Source organism: Typopeltis vanoorti, chromosome 15, assembly GCF_054136105.1.
Source record: "Typopeltis vanoorti isolate ZY-2024b chromosome 15, IOZ_Tvanoo_1.0, whole genome shotgun sequence".
Taxonomy (NCBI): domain Eukaryota; kingdom Metazoa; phylum Arthropoda; class Arachnida; order Uropygi; family Thelyphonidae; genus Typopeltis; species Typopeltis vanoorti.
In genome coordinates this window covers 117379586-117403714 of record NC_143563.1, presented here as the reverse complement: position 1 = coordinate 117403714, position 24129 = coordinate 117379586, and the positions used below count along the sequence as shown (strand labels likewise).

The 24129-nt window shown below is 37.8% G+C and overlaps 1 protein-coding gene and 1 long non-coding RNA gene across 7 annotated transcripts in view; one reads left to right on the top strand and one right to left on the bottom strand.

The window, feature by feature from the left end:
- The window catches only part of LOC150099097 (uncharacterized), a 135145-nt gene extending 123891 nt beyond the window's left edge, over nt 1-11254 (bottom strand). For 3 of the 4 annotated variants that reach the window (XR_016549478.1, XR_016549479.1, XR_016549480.1), the window contains exons 1-2: nt 10936-11254; nt 4752-4827 (exon numbers count right to left, since the gene is read on the bottom strand). This is a non-coding gene — a long non-coding RNA (uncharacterized LOC150099097). The remainder of the gene's footprint in view (nt 1-4751; nt 4828-10935) is intronic. The other variant, XR_016549477.1, reaches the window with a different exon arrangement.
- The window catches only part of Ae2 (anion exchange protein Ae2), an 834322-nt gene that overhangs the window by 33345 nt on the left and 776848 nt on the right, over nt 1-24129 (top strand). The gene's annotated exons all lie outside the window — the stretch shown is intronic.

Sequence of the window (24129 nt, the reverse complement as noted above, 5' to 3'; positions counted from 1 at the left end):
AAAAAAAAAACTATCACGTGCAGAATATCGCAAACGGAAAAAGAACGTGATATTCAAAAACATAGCGGGACTTTACTTAAATATCTAAAAACTGAATCAGCTGATGTAGGGCAGGAGGAAATAAGGAAATGTACCGAAACTAATGATTCTGAGCTCATGGCAAGTACTTCTAACTCGGATCCCAGTAACATAGACATTGCAAGGAATCTCGAAAATGAGACTGATATGACAATTTCCGAATCTAGAGATTTAATGATGAACTTGATAGGTACACTGATCCAGCTAGATGGAATCCTTCTTTAAGCCGAAAGACTGGAAATCTTAAAAAAGGGCCCGCCAGAGAAACCAAATAGTGATTTCATTTTTCCGCGCAGCTCTAATGGTAGGAAATTTTCATTAAATTTTTACACCAGGGAACTAAGCAATGGAGAACATATTAATCGATCGTGGTAGTGTATTCAAAAGAAAAAGATTCTGTATTTTGTTTCTGCTGTAAGTTGTTTTCCTGTAATATAATGTCATTCGCTACTGATGGGTATAATGATTGGGGTCATTTATATGTGTATCTTAATGAACACGAGAAATCCAAAAACCATTTGGAGTCCCATGAAAAGTGGATTGAATTATCGTCCAGGCTTAAATGAGAACAGACAATTGATTCAATGCAGCAAAAGTTATTAAATTCAGAAATTCGGCACTGGAGGGGCATAATAGAACGCCTAATTGCTGTTGTCCAGTACTTGGGCCAACAATGCTTACCATTTCATGGAACATCTGATTATTTATATGACCATAATAATGGAAATTTTTTACAGCTTGTTGAACTGATTGCCAGATTTGACAGTGCTATGTCTGAACATTTAATGAGAGTAGCTTGTGGTTTGGCCCAACATTTTCTTGGGAAAAATATACAAAATTAATTGATTGCTCTCCTCTCTGGAACCATTAAAAAACAAATAATTTCTATGGTTGAGAAAGCTAAATATTACAGCATAGTTTCAGACTGTACTCCGGATGTAAGCGACATTGAACAATTAACACTAATTGTAAGATTTGTTAATACGGATCCAACTGATATCAACATTCATTTTCTTGGTTTCATTCTTGTAGAAGCCACTACAGGCTCAGCGTTAACCGAATGTATCTTAAGAAAATTATCAGACATGAATATTCCAATCGCCAACATGCGTGGCCAGGGTTATGACAATGGATCGAACATGAAAGGAAAGCATTCAGGAGTTCAACAACGCATTAGGGACTTGAACCCAAGAGCTTTTTATATCCCTTGCTGTTATCATTCTCCCAACTTGGTGGTCAATGATGCCGCGATGTCATCTAGAGAAGGGATTTCGTTTTTTGAAACGGTTCAGAAATTGTAATTTTTATGTTTAAATTTTTATGTTGTCCGGTTATATGGCACTATGTTTTAAATGAAATTAATGTTGCAAGTAAACTGTTGCAAAGCATAAAAATGGAATTGTCTAGCGCCATAACAACATTGGATAATGTTCTGAAAAATCTTAAGGATCTCAGAAATGATAAATCATTTCAAAATTTTCTTGTCGATGCTACAACATTAGCTGAGAAAGTCGAAGCTGATGCTGATTTGAAACCAACATTCGAAAGTACCAGATTGCGTCAGCAGAAAAAGCAGCATGAGAGACGAACCTATTTTAGATCCCAAAACAAAATTCTAAGTCGATTTTATTATTATTATTATTATTTATGTTGCAACTAATTCTATTGAAAACATCACAGTTCACATTTTTCATTTTTATATAACATCTCTAAATTAAAGTCTGAGACGACAAATGAGCTCTTAGATAATTGTAAAAACTTAGAAGCCGTTTTAACACATGAAGAAAATAGAGACATCGATGCAATTGAGCCATGTGATGAACTGAAAGTAGTGTCCAAATTAGTACCAGAAAAGACGCCGCCAATTGAAGTTCTTCGTTTTATCGTTGAAAATAACTGCTCCGAATGTCGCTGTCGCCCTTAGAATATTACTGACATTGCCTGTGACGGTTGCAAGTGGTGAGCGTAGTTTCTCAAAAGTGAATCTTATTAAAACTTACGCTCAACAATGGCCGAAACTAGATTGGAAGGTCTTGCCATGATTTCAACTGAACATGAAATCGGTCAGAAATTTGACTATGCAGACCTAATTTCTGATTTTGCAAATATGAAAGCAAGAAAAATGTATTTTTAATCGGTAGATACTAAAAACAATATAATTCTAATTAAAATAATGTGAAAATAGTGCTAAAACTATAACGTGTACATTCTATAGTTAAGTGTAACTCAACGGTTCACCGTTGTACAAGCGAAGATCATTCAATATATGTAAGTAATAAATTATTACTACATTTCATTTAATTGTCAATTGATGAAGTCGATGGTTTATTTTATGAATATGCAGTATTTTAATCACTTTATCAGTGCATTATTAATGGTACTGTATTTAAAATTAATGGTCATGAAGCTAATGTCGAACATAATGGTTTTCAAAATTCCGAAAGTTAATTTTTGGTTGGTGCTGGGGCGGCAAGTAATGGATTGCTTGAGGCGACAAAAATTCTAGAGTCGGCTCAGATCATCAGCGTCATGCGATTGTCGTTCAGGAAAATGTTTCCCATACATTAGTTGTGCATTTTCAATACCTCGAACAAAAATTATGTACACGTCCACATGCTCACTGACGCTGTACTGCACGGGGTCCGCAGTAGCGAAAGCGACAATGACCTTATTTTAGCTATTGGGGAAAGCTTGCGATTAAACGGACAGGTTGTGTCTCTTGCTTAAAAGATTGTAACTTCCGCTTCCTTTACATTGCCACATTGCGTTCAACTTTAATTGCGTTTTTCGCGGAAGTAATGCGGCCGACAAAATTTCGACAAAGAACATTTTCCTCGTTAATTTATGCAAGCATTCACCGACAAATTCGTCGCGCAGAATTTCGGAATGCGGGTTGCAGGAATAAATGAATTTTTAAAAATTTCCACATAAATTCAGAACTCTGCTGCGAACTTTTTGTTACACAGCACGGTGATCACTTTTGCAGCAGTCGAAGAATTCAAGAAAAAAGCGTCGTCGTTTAGGACTATCTTTAAACATCTACGTGTACTTCAGTCTGTCATTCGATTAAGTTCTACGACTAAAGTAGTGTTCACAAATCGTGCTATCATTTGTGTTTTCCAATTTCTGTGTACTTTAGTTTGGATTTCCTTGATGACCGAAATAATGATTGCCTTAGGCATCGAGGCCATAATTCACGATTACCTTGCGTGTAAGACATCAGCATTTTGAAGACGGCATTAGCTATTAATATATGAATATCACAATGACAAGCATTCTGATATCCGGACACATTGGGAAAAACAAGTCCCCCCATGTAGGTGTAGCTTTCAAATGCTGAACAGGAAATTGATTTGTCATTCTTAAAATACTGCCTTAAAAATATTGGTGTTGTTCGTGCAGGGTGATCACTTTGAGACAGAATTACAGATGCCTCTCGTTTCCTGATGTGATTTTTGATCTGTACATACATATTATGTAGCCACTAAAAGCAGTGCAGTGGATAGAAGACAGCGGGATTAATCGACCTCCCCCCCCCCAAGTACTTAAGAATCACCGAGAACCTGCAGCTATTCCGGTGTTATAAAATCTTGCGATTGCAAGCAGCTTAGTACCATCCCACCCAACAACATAGTGGTTCTTGGGAAAGTTTGGAACGTTAAAGTTTGGAAAGCAGGAACCTTACGGAAGTTCTGCAGGAGTTCATCTAAATTCACCTTTCGTAAATCCAGCCAAACGTTTATTGTGCTTAGGTTTTTTTTTTTCCCTCTCGGAGCAAATGCCACTCAGCCTAACGGCATTTTAAATCTAATTTGATGCTACTTTGCCCCCCGAATTCGCTTTTTTAATTCCCTACTACAAAAACATAGCAACCGATTTTACATTTTATAGTTGTTATCGGACTTCGCTCGGATAAGCAAGGCCCGCGTATTCAACTTAGCGATCGGGATTGGATCAACAAAGTGAACTATTGAAAGAAGTACAATAAGAGTAAAACCAGCAGACCACATCCTATCAGTAGGAACACGGAAACCGTGGCGAATTCCCCATGCTTGCTGCACAAGCTCATTAATTGAGAAAGAAGTAATATTTATTTGCTAATAAATGCATGCATTTATTAGCATTTCATTTAGGCTTTTATTTTTGTAGACAGAAGACGTTTTAAGCTTGCGCGGCAATAATTGAGCTTTGCGTTGTGTATCGAAGGCCGACGCTAGTCAAGCTACCTTGGCTTGCTCGGTTGTGGGAGCATCCAGGTCCTCGCTTCAGCGATTTCATCTGTGATTTCATGCGCGCATAGCCATTTACGCCCCCCCCCCCACGTTATCTCACCCTGTTGCTTAAACACGGGCCATATGCAGTCAAAGTAGCTCAAGCCAGGGCTGCCACTCACATTTTTCGAAATTCCCAAAGATTAGACCTCAAAAATTCCCCAGGTAGTAATAACTAGGGCTTGGATTTTTAGGTCGTAAAAAAGTGCAAAATATGCGTCCAAGTATACACTAAAAACATTTAAAACATCCGAAATATGCTCTTAAATATGCAAAAAAACCCAGCTATGCACTTAAATATGCCTTTATTAATTTATAATTCTGCATGGTTTAATTAAAACATTACACATAAATTAAAAAACATAATATAAAATACAAAAAAATTGACATTTAAATAGTTACCTATTAACTGACCAGAAAAATGACTTAAAAGTTTGCTCCTTTTTTTTTTTTTTAGTAATTCCCTCTTTCTCTTTTCCTGTAACAAAGTATACTTCCATTTAAAAAAAAAAGTATAAGTTTATATTATAATTGTATAATTTAATAATTAGACTTAATTCGTTTTACCTTTTACCTCTTTAAATTTTACAATTTCTCCTCTTTTTTTTTTAAATATTTTTTTTTATTAATTCTCTCTTTCTCTTTTCCTGTAACAAAGTATACTTTCATTTAAAAAAAAAAAAAATCTAAGTTTATGTTATACGAAGAATACATGCTTAACTTACTTTAATTGACATTTCCTCCCTCTTCTTCTTCGCCAATATCTTCTGGTAATTGATCACATTTGCTTTGCGGTATTAAGTCGATTTTTATATCTATTATGAGCTGTGTGACTTTCCAACTCCTTGATTAATGTTTTCGGTGGCTCCCAAGAAGTACACGTTTCATTTTGTCTCGCAAAGCACTACTTTGCCAAGATTCTATCTCTCACAGTTTCTGTTTTTAATGAATTAGTTAATTTTGTTTTTATATAATTCACTTGTGAGAAAATTCGCTGCACGCATGCAGATGAATGCGGCAGAATAGTAAGATTTATCATAAAATATGACGGTCAACTATATTTATTATTATTCATGCCATCTTTTATGTCAGTCAATGAATGCCAATATCTTTAGGAATTGGTAGATCTGATGCTACGAGATGATATTTCGCCACTCGTCATCTATTTGATTTAACCTGATATCATCAACAAGTGAGGGGGATTAAGCAGCAAGAGGAATAATGGTAGATGGTGACTGGCTAGGGTCACTAGAAACTTTTGGGTTCAAGATTCGTAATTTTGCAACAATCCTGTCTTCTTCGAAGACAAATCTTTTCTTTATTTGCGAACTAAGTTCCACAAAAACCTTTAAACCATCATTTTTAAATCTCAACAAAATAGAGTTATCTTCGAAAGGATTTCTAATTAAGTGCGCCATTGCTCTACCACCGAAGTAAATATCACTGACATTTTTATAGTTGTTTTGGTTTCTTGGATCAATTTCTAATAATTTAGCTGTTCTTAAAATCTCATCTTTAATGAAGCAACTAAGTAATTGAGATATTCTGTTGATACATTTAGGAATAGTTGGTGTAACCTGAAATGCTGTGATTGAAAATCTATATTAAGTGTATTTACTTTTTAAGAACATACTGAAGGGAAAAAAAGCATTGGTCTGGTTCCAAGGTCAGTAAGTGTATCATATTTTTTTTTGACATTGTCAGTTTTATCTGTCCTTGATTCATTTTGAAAGTATAGAACTAATGCATCATATTGTTCCAAAATAGTTGATACCACTTTTTCCCTCGACAGTCACCTGGTTTGAGCAAGTTTGGGAATTTTATGTGTAGCTATATCAGCAGCTTCTTGAATGGGTACAAAATCTCTTTGCCGCTTAGCACTGCGGGAGAAGTAGGAGGTTAAATCCTTTAGAAAAGCTTCTAAGTATGAGGGTAAAACACTGACTGCATGACTAGCCCATAGAGCAAATGAATGACAAACGCAACCCATCACAAAAACAGATAGGACGTCATCTTTCAACAGTTTCTGAAATCCACTGTTAACGCCCATCATGGAGGAACAGTTATCACTACCAAACCCAGTGATATTGCTAAGCGGCATGCCATGATCCAGCAGAAGAGTTTTGACAGCACTGTAAAGACTTTTAGCACTTCCGTTCTCTACACACATTATGTCTAGTAATGCTGTTCTATCCAAGATTTGAGTGACGGAGATATCTGTACTCTCATCTATTATAATTGAAAATTTTTGATTCTTGCATATTTCGGTAAGTTGAGACTTTTCATGGAATGATATTCCATCCTGAATAACATACGAAAGTTTAGTTTTCTTCATTGCCAACTTTCCAGCAATTTTTCTATCCGGAAATGCTCGTTTACACATCGTTACAAAATGATCAACATGAGAAAATGGGACGTTATGCTCAGAAAATAAGCTAGCAGTTATTAACTCACTTCTAGCTAATTGTTTATCATCTGTTGATGCTTTTTTTTTTTATTAAGAAATTGAGTAATAACAGCTGTCAACTTAGCAAACTGGTAATTACTTTTATGTTTGGCTGAATCTTTATGCTTTATTAGCGCAGATTTGTTTGCGTTTTTAAATGTAATATTACAACACTTACAGTAACTGGTATCTTTGCTGTTCACGTCTTGCTGCAGCCAATCTTTTAATTCAGGATATTTTAACCAATCTTCTTTAAATGCTTGAGAATACCACTTCTGTTTTTTCTTTGATGGCTCCATATGGTTCGATTGGAAGTACCATACATATGAAAATAAGTAAAAAATTGATAATTTAAACAATTTGTCAAACACTGTACAAGCACAAGGATCTCTACGATAACACTGCAAGAGGTTGCGCAATATGTATGTAACGATGTAAAACCTGTGGGATAAGAAAGGGAAAACGAAACAAGAACAGAGCAAAAACGGTTTATTTATCAAAAAAATCGTGAATATAGTAAAATATCACAAAAATATTAAAATTCAAACTTTTGTTCAAATTTCCCAAGATTTTGGGAGTTTTTTTTTAAATTAAAAATCCTTAGGTAGCGGCTAAATTCTTTAGATCTTGGGAAAAATCCCAAGGAGTGGCAGCCCTGGCTGAAGCCAGTGAGCTTCAGCCAGCCTTTACAAGTGTGCGTGTTGCTTGGGAAAATTAAGTTACAACCAAGTTTTTATTATTGACCAGTTCATGAAGAAGAACCGTAGGGTAGAATTTGTATTCAAGTAGCTAAATTGAAAAGACGGAATATCATTTGTAAAATAAATGTTGTGTTTGTATGATTAAATGCATAAATGTCTAAATATAAAGTTTTAAATGATCAATACTGTAATTCATTATTCCGATAATCAGATTTCAATCACACCTCTCACTCCCTGAATGATAACAAGAGCAAGCGTGAATTTCAAGACCAGCATTCGACCCTGCACGGAAAGTGTTTTTTATTGGCTGTCGGCAAGTTATGTGCTTTTCAAGAAGTAGCGGCGATGCCGATGCGACATCCTTGGATTGCCAGAGTTAGGGACGTTGAACCGTGGAATAATCATCTGGCCTGAGAAAAATGATGGAAAGCACATATATTTTCTCAAAAAGAAACACGGAGTAGGGATCTGACTTCTCAGTAAAAGAGGCAGAGAAGTAATTTGAGGGAACCAGTAGCGCACTCAGGATTTAATCTGGGGGGGGGGATTTGAGTAGACGATTTGAGAATACACACCACGCATCCCATACGACCTGTGACTGAGCATCTGCAATGATCGCTAATTCATAAGCAGTATAGAAATAGAAGACACGACACAACAGAAATTAAAAAAAAAAAAAATTAATAATTCTGAAAGATTTTTAGAAAATTTTCTAGTGTTTTTTCCTTTTTCTTTGGGGGCAGGGCCCCCTCCCCCAGAGGGGAGGCACAATAATTTTTGAAATATCCCATCCATATCAATCCGGTAATAATCCCTGATCAAGTTGTATATCTCGATCATGCTCCCATCTCCTACTATTCACTAGTCTGCCATTTTCATTCCCTCAATCTCTCTTCATACGCGAACATTCCAGAAAACAAAACCCACTTTTTTAGTCGATCGTCTCTCTACTCTTTCCAATATATCTTCATCATTCTGAAAACTAGACGACCAAATCTGTGCACAGTAATCGATATGTGGTCTGACAAAGTCTTATTCGAAGGCTTTGTAACATCGTTACTTCTACATGCCGATATCTTTCGCATCATTGCCATAATCAGCCATGCCGTCATTACAATTTTAGCCAAATATCCTCGAAATTTCAGGTCCATACTCGCCGCCTCCAAGATATCTCACCAATCCTAGACTCTGCACCCCATCTTCGTTTCCCAGTTTTAAAACCTTAAACACCCCCCCCCCCTGCATCGAAAATGTAAAAACAAATAGCTTTGACATAAATATTGTTACAACTTCAGCGCTGTCCAAAAAATTGTCCGAGCCTGGTTCCGTTAATGACACTGTGCGCAATCAACATTCGCGTGCTTATCAATAGAGAGAGAGGGGGGGGTTGTCTAGCTGTACGGGTTAACATAGTGGGGAGATTATGAGAACTGTGTAGTTTTCTAGCACTTAACAAGGTCGAAATGTAGCCACTTCCAATCAATAAACTTATTGAAACTTCTTGAGTCATTAGAACAGGCAGCTGACAAAGAACATGGAAAAAGGAAATGGATCTCCTTGTAGGAGATCTGAACAGCAGAGTAAAAAATGAATCCCAGACATAGGAAAATTTGGAGAAAAGGGCAAAGCTAATAATAATGATAGGTATTTACTCCATTTTGCCCATTTTGAAGTTTGTCCGCATAGCTCTAGTTGAAACTGCCTTCCAATCAAGAAGTTTATCTTCATGTTTTGTGTTGAATGCTATCACTACTCCTTTCTTTCCTTGATCATTTTGCGTGAAAACAGTATTTATGGCTAGACTAAATAATTAAAGGGCTAGACCAGGTAAATATAAACCAGTCAGATAAATCCCATGAGAGCTTATTATTATTTTACGTGGAATTTTTGATAGAAAGCAATCTATTCCTTTTAGTTAGATCCTTTTGTATCGTCTCCTTATTGTTCTTCCGTACTCGAGAATTCTTTCCAAACATCCAGGGGGAGGGGTGAAAAGATACACTATATTGACTAAACTATTTGGACGCCTAGTGGTGGTTAAAAAAAGAAAAGAGAAGCGTTTTAATTACATTTCTGGCACCGAGCGGGACCATTTTTGTCCCGAATGACAGCGTCATTCGGGACAAAAATGGTCAAAAAAAAAAAAGGACAAAAAAAACCCTTTAGGGCATGCTTTCAACCAATTTGTGATACGTCACAACAGGGTTATTCTTCTATACCTCTCACAAAGCTACTCCCATTGCTGATGCTGAGGACCGCTGTGGTCTAGTGAATTCAGCATTCTAATTCGTCTCAAAAGTGTTTGATGGGGTTGAGGTCTGAACTCTGAGCTGGCCAGTCTAACACTTCAATGTTGTTTGGTGGAAACCAGTCTCGGACACGCAGTGCATTATGGCATGGAGCATTGTGTTGAAACATGCAAGGGTCACTGTCGAAGTACTCCCGCCGCCTCGGAAGCTTTAAGTTGGCCAGGTGACCATCTTCCACCTGAAACACCTGCATATCATTATGAAATCTGACAGATGGAATGGGGCAGTCCTGCCGGAACCGTTCCTCGGCTAATCTCCAGATCGAAACACGACCATCATAGTGAAACATTTGAAACATGATTCGTCGCGCTCCACGGAACCTTTCTCCAATAATTTAGACACCAGTGCAAACGTCGGTGGGCTGAGGGATGCGTGCGTGCGTGTGTGTGTGTGTGGATGGTTTGTTCGCAGTAGTTCTGCGGTGGTCACCTAAAGCATGCAACTCTCTGCGCACTGTTCTAGTGCTGACATATGTCCTCTCAGCATTTTCCAGGCTGAATGCGGGATTCTCAAACATTCTGAGACAGAGTTCGTCGATCTCGATCAGTGAGTGTCAGTGGCCTCCCAGGGCGTTTTCCTGCTGTGGTGGCACCATCAACTTTCCATCTACGAGTGACATAAACAACGATGGATTTCTTATACTGAGACGGGTAGCAATGTCACGGTCAGAAAGACCACTGATATGACACCCGACTACCATCCCACGTTGGAAGTATGTCGGTGCAAAACATGCAGCACATACCACCATTTATTACCAGACTTACGCAAGACGCACCCTGAATATTTGCAGGTGGTAGGATCCGAAATTTGCATGGCAAATTTGCATGAAATTTGCATAAGTGTCCAAATATTTTTGTCAAAATAGTGTATATACCATTGTTCATTGCTGTCCGAAATTTCACATTCACAAACTAAGCTTAAAACCATTTTTAAATCACTTTCGATTAAACTACTTGGTTAATTTTCAAAATTCGCCTGGCATTATATTTTTTATTGGTACTGTACGTGATCTTAAGTAACCTTGACGTTTGCTTCGCTTTTCTTTCTCGCCCTACACTTGGCTTTCTCAACGAGCATCGGTTATTATATAATAAATTATTTAATGGCAAGGAGTAGAAATATGAGCTTACCTTCGATCGTCGCTTAGCCATAAAATCTTTTTATTGAACCATATAAGAAGGAATTCTGTCGTTGGCAATTAATGCTCGTTTTTGAAGCCCAATTTCCTTCCTGCTGTCTGATGCGTAGTTGTTTTTAAATCGTGTTCATAAATTTACTTCTTGCTGATAAAATGAAATGAGAAAATCGGGATACCCTTATGATATTCTCAAGTGGGATCCAATTCGAATGACTGATGTTTGATATGTTGGAACGATTATTCGCGAAAATTTCGTGGAAATTTTGTTTTTCATCTTTAGCCATAGCACCTCTACAGCACTGCAGTGACGTTCACCCTTGTTTATGTATGGAGTAGTTTTATCAACTTAGGATGGCAAAGGGCGATGTTTATCTATCACGTTTCTGCGCTAACTCTTACGGCCACGTTATACTTAAGCATTTTATACACGCCACTAATTATGGAAGAAAAATAAAAAGCAGACTGGCTAATCAGTTTCCCCTCCCTCCCTCCCTCCCTTCTTTCTAGTAGACCAGCAGTCCCAACTTATTTTAATCACGGAACTCTTATCACCTTGACAATTTTTACCGATTATAAATAAAACAACAAATAAAAAATAATTTATTGAACATAAAAAAAAAACACGAATAATGCAAAGCAGATGTTGTTATTTGAACTGGTAATCAATGTGAAGGATTATATTTCTTTTCTTTTCTTCTTTGAAAATTTGATTTAATTGTGGTCATCCAACTTACTTTTTTTTTTTTTTTTTTTTTGTCGCAGTGCAGAGCGAAAAGCCGCTTTCACACAAATATGTGATAATAAACGGTAACAAACAGCTGATTTTGAATAAATATTTTTAAAATAAATTCTTCTTTTAGGTCACGCCAAAACTCATTTAATGAAACTTCATTAAATTTAACTTTTATTTAACTCTGGGTTTTCTTTAATATTGAAAGGATTAAAAGCCCAATAGTCATTGCCATCTTTTAGTAGAAGAAAGTTTTCACTTAATGCCACATTTATTGATTTTAGACCGACAAATACTTTCTTTTCAAATTTCTTCGACAATTTCACAGTTCGATTCCTGCAAAAAGTCATTTGAAGTTGGAAATCGATCCATATTATTTTTTTCAACGCCATGGTCCAGTATTGTAACTTTCGTACTCACAGTCGTAATTTATCTTGCGTTGAAAATATTTACATTTTTTCCTTGAAGGGAGAGAGAAACATCATGCAATTTTGTGAAAAAAACCCGCCAGATAAGCAATTTGACTCAACCACGAAACGTTTCTAAAGCGATCCGCTGAAATTTGTCGTTGTGTTAGACCATGGCGAGCTCTTCTCGTAATTGAAACAATGTGACAAGAACTCTGCCACGTGACACCTACCTAATTTCAGCATGTAAGTACGCTCACAGATTCGAGACACTTCTGCGCATGTCAACAGGAGGAGAATCCATTCCGATAATAGGGTAATCAGTCTGTATTGTGGGATGAGTTGTTTATTATTACACGTCGGAAAATTAACTTCTCTTTTACGATCATTGTAGTTAACTATGTTGCTTGTATAACAGTTGAAAAGTTTTACCTATAAAGCACGTGATTTCGCGTGTTGGCAACCAAGTCGTACGTCCTTTATTTCTTCCTCCCCTTCAGCATGAATAGACTATTCTTGGCAAGTCGCCAAGCAGAGATCTACAAACTGTGGGCGTTCTTTTATACCAGCAAAAATGTGTGTTAGCTGGCTGCCCACATCTTCACATATAATTTTGAGTAATCTTGTTTTTAATGATCGTATTTTCACAAAAGTTAATAATATTCATCTCAAAGACAATTTAAAGATGAAGGGTATTTCCAGCGACCCGTGCATGTGTATGAAGAACAGGACTACTCGTACGCATTTTTGCAACATTTTTAATTCGTGTTACTCCCTCAGGTCCTATCATTGACTTCTCACATCGCTGAATACGTCGACACATTTCTCCAAACTCATTCTACGAGTCTTCATAAAATCGTCGATACATTTAAATGTCATTTCTCCTGTTGTATTGGTTTGTAAATTTTCATAGAGTAACATGTCTTCTGCAATAGAATTATTGTAGTAATAACGAACAAAAACTAACAAATTGATACGTTTGCAACGTCCGTTGGCCCATCGAATTATTATTATTACGTAACACCTCCAAGGAGTCCGACCTATCGAGGGAGGGATTATCCTACAATTCTCCGTCTCCACGAACTACATCGAACTCCATCTACTGCCCGCCACCTGTAGTATTTTTCTGTAAATTGCATGTGTTCTCGAGGTCGCTTATGCGGATGAAAAATCCGTTTCAGGGAGTTAAAACGCTGCTAACTCACCTTTAATGGGGGGAAAAAAAAACGATTCCTCGTGATAACGAGAATCGAAGGGTGCAACTTACCGTCGTTCTTCCAGTTGCTGTTATTTTGTAAAGAATACTCATGACATGACTGAAGTCTTAAAATAACTTCGTTCTTCGGCCATATCATGAATTCTGCGCGAAACTGTTTTATTTGAGAAAGAAATTTCATCAATTTGTTGAGGATTTCTCATCAGACGCACGACGAACAACATCTTGGATGCGCTGTTTCATGAGAGTTTCAGAACTTGTATGCGCTTCATCTGCGAGCGCTATACGGTAGCACTTTGTAGGAAGCCATTATTTCCCCTCTTCCGACATTTTCGACATAAAATATTTAGGTTTGTCAAGAGACTCGAGTTTTCTTTTAAAAAAATGGTCGTCTTTATTTTTATATTTGGAATGGTTCGTTTCAAAATGTGTGCGCAGTTTAGCTGGAGCTAACGAACTATTTGATGAGATCTTATTGCAAAATATACACACCGCATTAGGGCCGTCGGGATTTCCTGTGCTCGTGAATCAGACTAATAAATAATTCGACTCTTATGTACGTTTTTTATGACTTAGCGATGTTTTAGTATTGACACAACTTCCGTTTTCCTCGATTCATCTGCTACGCAGGCAATACTAATGCCGTGATCTGTACTTTCGTCAGTATCCGCTTTACCAGTCGCTTTATCACTAGAGACGCGTGCACTCCGTGCTAAACTTTTTTGCAGCGATTGCAGTGCAAAACGGCATCGAAGTGGTTGTACGCCCGCTCGTACGGTGCACCGCTGTGCCCCACCTCACTACGGATGATTTCGTCAGGGGTTACGACTCGACTAGTGGTGGAGAATCGAATGCAAGTATACGATTCATTCGTCCACCACTTGACGCAACGGAGTTTATTGAAATTTTGGAAACTTTGTTTTAATAAATTTTTCATATTTTAAAGTATTCATTAGAGCTCAAAAACTAATTTTATTGCGGAATTCCAAACTTTATCGGCGGAACCCAAGTAGGGAAGCTCTGTAGTAGACAGTACTACAAATAGAAGTAGACATCGTACTTTCAGTACGGGAGGGAGACCGCAGGATACTCCCAGGAATCTCAGGTGCACAGGTTAACAACTGAGATTTAAAGAGGAGGTGTGATTAATCTTTAACCGCTGAAGCTTTCCCTCCCCCTTGCTAAAAACGTATTCAATTCGTACTGAAAAGCCATCCATTCAACTGCTTTTCCTTATCTCATTTTGCTGATGCAATCGGAGTGGCCTGAAGACTTCAATAGAATGGAAACAACTAAGAACGAATCGTTGTTGCTATTTTGTTTAATTGGAAACCGAGATGTTAAAAGCATTTTGTGCGTGTGAAACGCAGTTAATAAAGGAAGTACAATTCATATAACGACGTCAGTTTCGACGTTGATAGTGATGGAAAGTCTGACGGCAGTCTATTTCTTATTGGTACGAAGGGGATATGAAAGAAGTGATGACGTGTCGGTTAGGGACTATCCTTAGACAGGCATTAGTATTGAGCATACCTACACCATAGTAGAAGAGATGGAGAAAATTGATTTTATTTCTCCCCCACCCAAAAATGTGCAGTTGTTCTTTCAGTATTAGAAATTGGAGAATAAACTCCACACTCACTCACTCACGCTCTCTCTCTCTCTCTAATTTCAGTTTAGTTGGAAGTTGCTTGTTTTGCACAGTATCGATGATGCTTGTTGGTTGGAAGGACCTGGGTTCGAATACCGTCTACAACGCGAAGAACCGTAAGATTTTTTCGTGTGAAGGTGTTAAATGTTGGTCTCATATATCTGTCTTAGTTACTTCAGCCGGTGTCTGCCGCTGAAGTAACTTCCGGGAGCGATTACTCCAGGTAATCTTTTCTGAAACTGGACTTTTCATCAGAAGAACACGCGCAATTAATAGGCGCAACACACACTTCCTCGGTAGGCTTATCTACTTCGTCTGTATTTCCAAACAGTAAATCTCTTCTTCCGCTTCCGTACAAGACTGGCTTATTCACCTTCAACTGACAAAGTTATTCGTTATTCTACATGGGATTCGAACCCATCTTTGCATTTTAAACCATTTAAGTATTCGAACTCACAGCTGTTGGAGAGTCGGTGCGTTATCCACTTGGCCAACCAGGCCAGCTTTAACATTATTATAATTTATACTTTATTAATTTATCCGCAGATAGTTGAAATATATTCACCTTTGCCAAAAGTGTCGTGATATTCCGGAACTCCACATAGCCTAGTCTTTATGACGCAGATACACGTCCACAACGCTGTACACTATCTACCAGTAATTGTCCGGACACTTCATCAATTTACAACTGATGCCAGCAGGCGAATCCTAATATCGGGTATGTCCACGTTTGGCTTTGATCACTTCTGCACTCTTTCAGAGAGGCTTTCTGCCAATATGCGGCAGACATTAGGTGGAATTTGTCTCAATTCCTCTATCAAAGCAGCACTGAGTTAAGCGACAGATCGAGGACGTGCTGCTCTGTATCTCAGTCGCCGCGTCCCACAGATGTTCGATGGGATTGATGTCAGGGCTCTGAACGGGCGACGGCAGTAGTTTAACACCCATCTCTTCATACCATTCCATAACAGCCTCAACTTTGCGACACGGAGCATTGTCGTCTTGATAATAACATGGGTCCGTTCCATAAAAACTACACAGTATAGGCAGCACCAGAATATCAGGGTACTGAGCTGCCTTCATGGAACCACGGGCAACGACCAGTGGGCCCCACTCCAAACTAGCAGAATGCATTCCGCACCATTAGTCCTCAACCACCAAACTTTACCGTGAGTACAACACGCTGTGGTAACATGCGTTCACCAGGCGCCTCCACACCCTGCCATCAGACTGGAAACAGGTGAACCTAGATTCGTCGCTCCAGAGTACCGTTTTCCACTGATCACAGTTAACGCGCTTTTTGCTCCAGGCCAGATGGGCTGCCTTGTTCAGCTTGTGTGCCACTGCTGTTCGTGGAAACCCTCTAAATGGAGTTCTTTTCGTACAGTATTAGTGCTCATCATGGTGTTTATGTCGCTCAGCACGGATGGTCTGTGCCGATTGTAACTGGTTTTTGTGTGCCACAAATTTTAACTTCCTTCTGTCCCTGTCAGTCATTTTCGGCGGAAATGAAAAAAAAAAGTGCCGAAAAGTTGAACAGCATTGGAAAAATGAAATGAAAAAAGAAATCATCTAGTTGGATTTCGCTAGTTAGCGATCGGCGATTAGGTATTTCTGTGCTCTTCCTTGGCGTAATACTGAAGTGTCAGTTTATAATTTCGACCGAGATCGTTCTTTAAGCATTAATAAAACATTAATGTGTGCTCATTTTTACTATTAGTTGCTTTTTTTTCTCGACAAGTGTCCTCTCGCCCCTCGTTGCTCATTCTGAGAATGACACTTTAGTAACTGCCTGTGCTCTATCATACTTCATCTGCTGACAGAATGACATCTAACAAGGTAAAATGTCCCCGTTATGGCATTAAATACGAGCTTCGTGAGTTTTCTAAGAAACAGCTGATAGCCGTTTCTCAGAAAATCCTTCGGTCTTTCTCTTTCCCAAAGAAAGCAAGTCAAGTGCAAGTATCCAATTTAATTTTTCTTTTAATGTTACACGGTGATCAGCATTCATTTTACTAAAAATTATGGAGACTACAACCGTGTTAGGCATAATTACGTTAAATTCCCGACGTTTTGACATTCATATGAAGGTCATCATGTGGAGCGCGCACTTGCACACGAGCTGTATTACATTTCAAACAGTATGCCAAAGCGACAATGATTTCATCAATCGTTATTCCACTGGCCGACCTCTAGTGAAAGAAATCTTAATCAAAGCTAGTAAAGTAATTGTTCCTAACACGGCTGTAGACTCCATAATATTACGAAAATGAATTATCCTGCACTTCTTCTGTATCGCTTTTTATTCTTGGGATGTTTGAATCCAGTCATTTACTGACTGTGTTTTACAATTTTGTGATTTGTATGTGCTCATAATTGTATTTAATATTGTTACACATTTAGTTTTGCTTAACGTCTTCATCTCAATGGTTTTCTTTAGTTCGTCTAACTTCTGCACTTTCTGCTGCGTATGTTCACACACACACTGGTCTGCCACTTCATTCCTTTGTGTGCAGATTCTTATTTTTGTTTCTGTCCTTACGTTCTTCGCACAACATCACAGTTCAGCTGTTTTTAACGTTGTCATTTTCGTAAATTCGTTCATCGTTTGATTAGGAATTAAATGCCACACATCTGCCCAATGCCGTATAATTGCAGGGAGCTGGAAGTTCTGTTACATGGCATTCTTCCAATATATCCGTGGCAGGTTAACGCTATCTAATTTCGAGTGTTTCGATGTAAATCACACTCACGGAAGGTTAGTGACCTCTCGAACATTTAGTGTGGTGGTTGGGCTAAGGATTTCTAGCCACCCCGAACCTTCACGTTAGATAGAAATCAATCGAATTGCCTTGTCAGAGTGGAGTCGAGCACACTGGCGTTTTAAGAAGCCAAGGGTGGCATATGCGGTACACACACTACCAGAGGGAGAGTTGTTTGCGCACGTGTCTAACCTGGTATTAGTATGCGAGAGCATGAATGTGCAGGCGAATATTAAGCAACCGAAGACGCGTCACGGAATGCGAAATGAAGTGATTGTGACATTTTTATGCGGGATTAATATCATTTCAGAAACTCTTTACGGTCCACTGAGCAGCATGCTATTTAATACGGCGTACACGATTGTTCCGGGTTTGTCGTTTTGAACAGGCGGTAATGCATGCCGATGTGTATCATGAACAGATTTCGAAGTATTCAACTCGGAAGCGACAGCAAATGACGTGATTTATGAAGCATCTCTCCCCTGTTTTTATTAAACAGAAAGAAAAAAAATCTTCGAGTTACTAGTTTAAAAATGCTATTTATTGAAAATTTAAAATGTTTTTGATTGTCATTTTTGTATGTTTCCTATCGTAGACACACACACACACACAATACACTGCTAGTTTGCGACAGATCTCCCAGGACAGCCTCTACTAGTAAATTCGCGCCGAATCATTGAATTTTTTTTAAAAAAAGATCACACTTCAGATTTTACTATTTAAAAATGTTTCATCGAGATGACTATCGCAAAATCGTCATGAATTTGATCGCGGAATTTCGAACAAGAGGGTCGGCGCCCGTAACTCCCGCATTGTTCAAGGGTTAGCTGTATTGTCTTTATCTTTATTTATTACTTAATGGTGTTCTAAATCTTTCGTTTCATGTAGCTGCTTAGGTTTAAATATGAGCATGTAAGCATTTTTTTAATGGATCTCTCCCCACGTAGGTTAACGAACACTTTTTGACCCCACTTGATTTAAATAATGAGAGAAGGTATTTGTTACATTATTTACCGAGAAAAATGATATCGTTAAAAATGATGCCGTAATATTCTGACTGGTCATAATTGAAACCAACTATAGCCAGCACCTGTTCAGGGAGCTCCATAAAAATTAAGATTGCTTACACATTCCGTTTATTTTATGTTTTTCGATTAAATATGTTTAAGTAGCTGAAATCGTGTTCCCAGAACACACATTTGACCCTCTTGAAAACATTCGCTTTGTCCGTCTGTGGTGCTGTCGAGGTCATCATTTCTGTTTCTGCTGGAAACGCCGGTTCGAATTCTTCCACTTCGAGCGCGAGGAACCTTTAGAAGGGTTTTTCAGTGCAGACGAGTTGGGTGGTGTCTTACTTAAGTGAGAAGGTTCTTTTCCAGAAATTCGAGTTTCTCATCCTGCGGCGCAGGTCGGACGACAGGATACACTCGCGTAGCCTTAGTTGCTTCGGCCGAAATTCAAAATCAACGTGCGCAAGTTTTATTTTCGATCTACATAAGTTTCACTGAAATTCAATATTTGGAATCCCTTAGAAAATTCGCCGTGTCATCTGAATTTCCATTTCATTCGTTCCATTTGCACGGCACGAAAAGAGAGAAATCGTGTCGCAATGGTAGGTTGCAATAATCCCCACCGGAAGTTTTAATGAAATTTAACCAAATGGTCGCAGACATTTCACGTTTCTTGATGTTCGCGATGCCAGAGATTTGTCCGGTAGCGATATTTTTTCTAAAAATTCAATGATCGAATCAAAAGTCGCATCGCGTTTGTGACACATTTTTGGGTTGGGCAGTTTTGTCATTAGAAATGCTCGATTCGAAATCAAAAGTGAAATTCGACAAATTTCATTAAATTCCATTCTTCATGCAGGAATTCATTTATGGCAAAAGTGCTCAATATTTTTTATTTTTGTCAACATTTAGAACGTAATGTTCCCCTTTTCAAGTCATTTCCAAGCGAGGCCCCGTTTGATAGCTCTGCCGTCAGAGGGGGCGGGGGTAGTATTTACGCTCGATGTATTCAAACGTTGCATCGAATGCCGCCAGTAATCCTCCTTTGGAGGTTTGCACCCCACATCCTTTAGCTGTAAACGGTATCTTTTTATTGTCAGGTGTTTTGAGGGGGCCGTGCAGTGTTGTCACCGCCGTTCTGACGAACTGACTGTGAAAGCGAACGTCAAGACGTGTGCTCAGTTTGGTGGCGCATCGTCCCGATGAGAAGCCCGCCATCTGGCCGAGCTTTGCGCTGAACACAGTTCTCTAATGATGGCACATCGCGTTCAGTCGGACTTCTTTGACCGTTTCGATCAGTGCATGTGGGTGGGTATTCGCTGCCCCAAACTCTGTAGTAGCGATAGTATACCTAGGGTCGGATGAATTTCATAACTCACGCGATGCGAGGGACCTACTAGGTTTCAGAGGATTCCGTACTGTGACTTCGCATCGGCGAATAATTTTTGCACGATATTCGTTGGGAGAAATTTAAGCAATCGAGGAAAAAGGCCTTGATTTAATATAATCCTCGGCATTTCTGCAGGAAAAACAAGCTTCGCTTGTACGAGTTTATTAAAATACACGGAGTTCTCCATTTACACGGTAGATTGGTTCCAGAAAAAATCATGTAAATGAAAACCTTGTGAAAAAGAATACAGTGCTTATGAAGAAATAGAAGAATGGTTCAAGATGTGAAAACTCGATATGAACAATAAGTTATTTTCAAACAAAACATATGAAAGTCACTGAATAAAACTCATCTAATTTTAATGGAATACTTTTTATTTTAGGTACTTATTTAAAATATACACATATGTATCTTTTAAAGAAAATGCTGTCATTAATAAAACAGAAATTCGAAAAGGCCCAGACACTCCCGCGCATATGGTTATTAGTTAAATTGTATTCACCGTCACTTTCTGACAGGAGCCGCATTCTTTTTTTTTTTTTTGTGAGGCTGGAATTAAATCACTTTTAACACTTTGGCCGCTGTTCATACTGCAATGCCGAAACGTTTTCTTCAGTAAAAGGAACTAAATTAGCACTAATTTCCAATAATTCTGAAGGTTTATTTTATTTTATTAAACCATGATCTCTATAATTAATCGTTGCAATCCTGTTTTGACTCGATCTTTGTTAATTCATCATATCGCACCATACACGACTTCAGTACAGGTAACCCTCGTATAACGCGGATGTTAGGTTCCATAGAAATCCGCGTTATACGAGACTTAGATCACATAGAAAAAGTAGGGTTAGATTCCGAAATCGTTTTTTTTTTTAATTATATAAACAACGACATATCCAACAAAAACAATATTTTTATTCAATTCAGGTAATTCATGTAAGCTAAGAAAACAAACTATGACAAATGCGTAGTATAAAAATTACAAATTGTACATAAATTTCATTGCACATAATGCATAAATGTTTTAGACACAATAAAATAAAGCGTATATTTTAATCGTCATCACAGTCTTCAGAAATAACATTTCGTAGATGTTCTTTAAGTGGCCGGAGGTCGTCACCACCTGAAATCTCTTGGCCATTTGTATAATTCTCATTGCATACTTCGGCTGGTTTAGTCATCAAGAAGTCAGTAATAAGACTTTGCTTTCCACTATGCTGCAATTTTTTTTATTAAGTTCATAAAATGGCGATAAACAAATATTCAATTGTCTCGTGAATTTTCCCGAGCGCCCCATTGAGGGATCATTATCAGTAAAATAACTTCCTAACTTTCTTGCCAAGTCCAATCCTTCTGCTAATTTCTTTAACGGATTCATCACAAGCAGAATCTTCGGTGTATATTAATTATACCATTTCCTTCTCATTTAAATCTGTTTCTGCATCAATTAATTCACTAATTTCGTTTTCAACCATATCGCAAAAGCCCTCTCCACTAAATATGCGTGCGACGTTTATTATACGACGTAGCTCGGCATCCACTGGAGGTACGAAATTTTGTTCCAGAACAGCTGCATGCTATATTTTTTTCTGGCAAGCATTCAACGTAGAGGGTTGTAATTCCTTAATGGACAGAAATAATTTTTACACAATTCAATATTGAAAACTCTTTCCACGCTTGAGGCAGTGTCATGTTTGGATTAGATTCCATTTTTTCCGAAATTAATCGAAATGCTCGCCGAATATAATATGACTTAAATGTTGATATTATTCCTTGGTCGAGTGGTTTGAATAAGTGAAGTAGTATTAGGTGGCAAAAAAGTTGTTTTAATATTCAGATGGCTTAAATTTGTTGGGTGGCCTGGTGCGTTATCTAAAATTAGTAGAAGTTTGAAGTTCATATTCTTTTTCTTTGTGTAACTTTCTACATTGGGTACAAAACACTTGAAAAACCAATTTTCAAACATGCTAGCTGTAACCCACGCCTTTTTGTTGGCCCGCCAATAAACAGGTAGGATGGATTTGTCGAGCCCTTTCATCGCACGAGGATTTGCAGATTGGTTAATAAACATTGGTTTTGTCATGTAATCGCTTGATGCATTACTACAAAACAGTAGAGTAATTCTATCTTTGGAAACTTTGAATCCAGGAGCTGATCTTTCATTTTTCGAAATATAGTTTTGGTATTTTTTTCCAATATAACCCAGATTCATCCGCATTGAGCACCTGATCTGCACTGTAATCACCTTCTTTGATGATTTTTAAAAGTTCTGCTGGGTATTTCGGGGCAGCTTCAACGTCTGCTGATGCTGACTCTCCCTGGATTTTAAGATTATACAAAGAAAACCGCTTTTTGAAGTTTTCGAACCAACCCTTACTGGCACAAAATCCATGCTGAGAGATTTCTTCTGAAGAATCTTGATCGAGTTCTTTTAAATGTTTATAAACTTTGAGAGCTTTTTGCTTAATAAGGTGTCCATCCAAAGGAATTTTCTTTTGAGTGCAATCTTCTATCCAAATCATTAGAGATTTTTTCTATTAGAATATCGCGAACACGAGCAACGCGCTTTGCACTTACCGTTGATCCAGCAATACCACGTTCTCGGATTTTAAGTTCATTTTGTTTGATTGTTCGAATTGTTGATTCATTTAAATTCAGAGTTCTTGCAACAACTCCTGGTTTTTCTCTAATTTTCAACCGATCCAAGATTTTAAATTTTTCTTCGAGAGAAATGAATTTCCTCTTCAATGTTAGGTTTTTCCCTTTCGTTGCAGTTTTAGTGGTCATTACAATAAAAATAAACTTTTACATTTAAAAAAAAAAAAAAGCATTACATATGTATGTAACTCACCATAAAATAAACTGCTCTGCTTGAGAATAACACACTTACGATTTTAAATGCGCTTTCCTGGCAGAAAACGAAGACAATTTTCAACAATAAACACTTTATACAGTAAACCCTAGATGGCGAACCTATGGCACTCGTGCCAGAGGTGGCACGTCTGAGAATTTTGCTGCCACGTCAACGATTTACAGGTGATATCCTTTTATACGCTTATGAATTATTCGTTTTTTTTTTTTTTTTAATTGTTACAATACGTACAAGCTGAATTTTGTTTTACACAAGACATCAGCTATAAAGACGTGCATATGATTGGTGCGGTATTAACAAAAGATCGCGCGACCCAAAGACAAAAGCAGCCGACAAGTGTTGAGTTGAAATGCTAATTCTCTTCAATCGAATTTCATAACATCTGAAACTGTCATAACAACATTCACTATTAGTTTTAACACATCCATAACAGGGTGTCATTTATCGTTCCATGGAACTTCTCATTACTGACTGGCTCAACTCACACAAACGTTTCAACCGTTGGTTGAATTTTTTGGCTTCTTGTTTGCGTTTGAGGTCGCAGGCGAACTCGCACATTCATTATATGGCATGTTTCAATTCTTGGTAGAATTTTATTTTAAGTTAGCCTTTGTGATTTGTCATAACGACATCGAGAATTTCAAATGCAATAAAAAAACGCTTATTTCATAATTGAAAAATTGGACAACAGGTTTTAGTTAGATACTGTGTTTTGGTGCAACATATGGTTTTGCTTGAGTCTATACAGCATAGTTTCTGTGAGAGGGGACATGTGATTCATTACTTAGCGCCGTTTTTATTCCATCTGTCTCTAATTGCACTGTTTGTTGAGAATGACACAGACTACAAACCTCTGTACAGTACCTTATTCAGTGATACAATAAAACTAAATTCGGTACTTATAACTACTTGCGCGATACGGGCAGACACAAATTTAACGAAGATAAAATTTGATTTTTAAGTCCCGCGGTAAAAAAATATGAAAATAAATAAATAAATAAATAAAATAAGAGTTACTAGAAATTGTAGACCGCGTTATATCGAAACCGCGTTGAACAAGATACTACAATTTGTTGACCGCGTTGTAAACTTCGGCGTTATACGAGGGTTACCTGTATTTATTTTAAGAAACATCCAGGTAGAAGTGG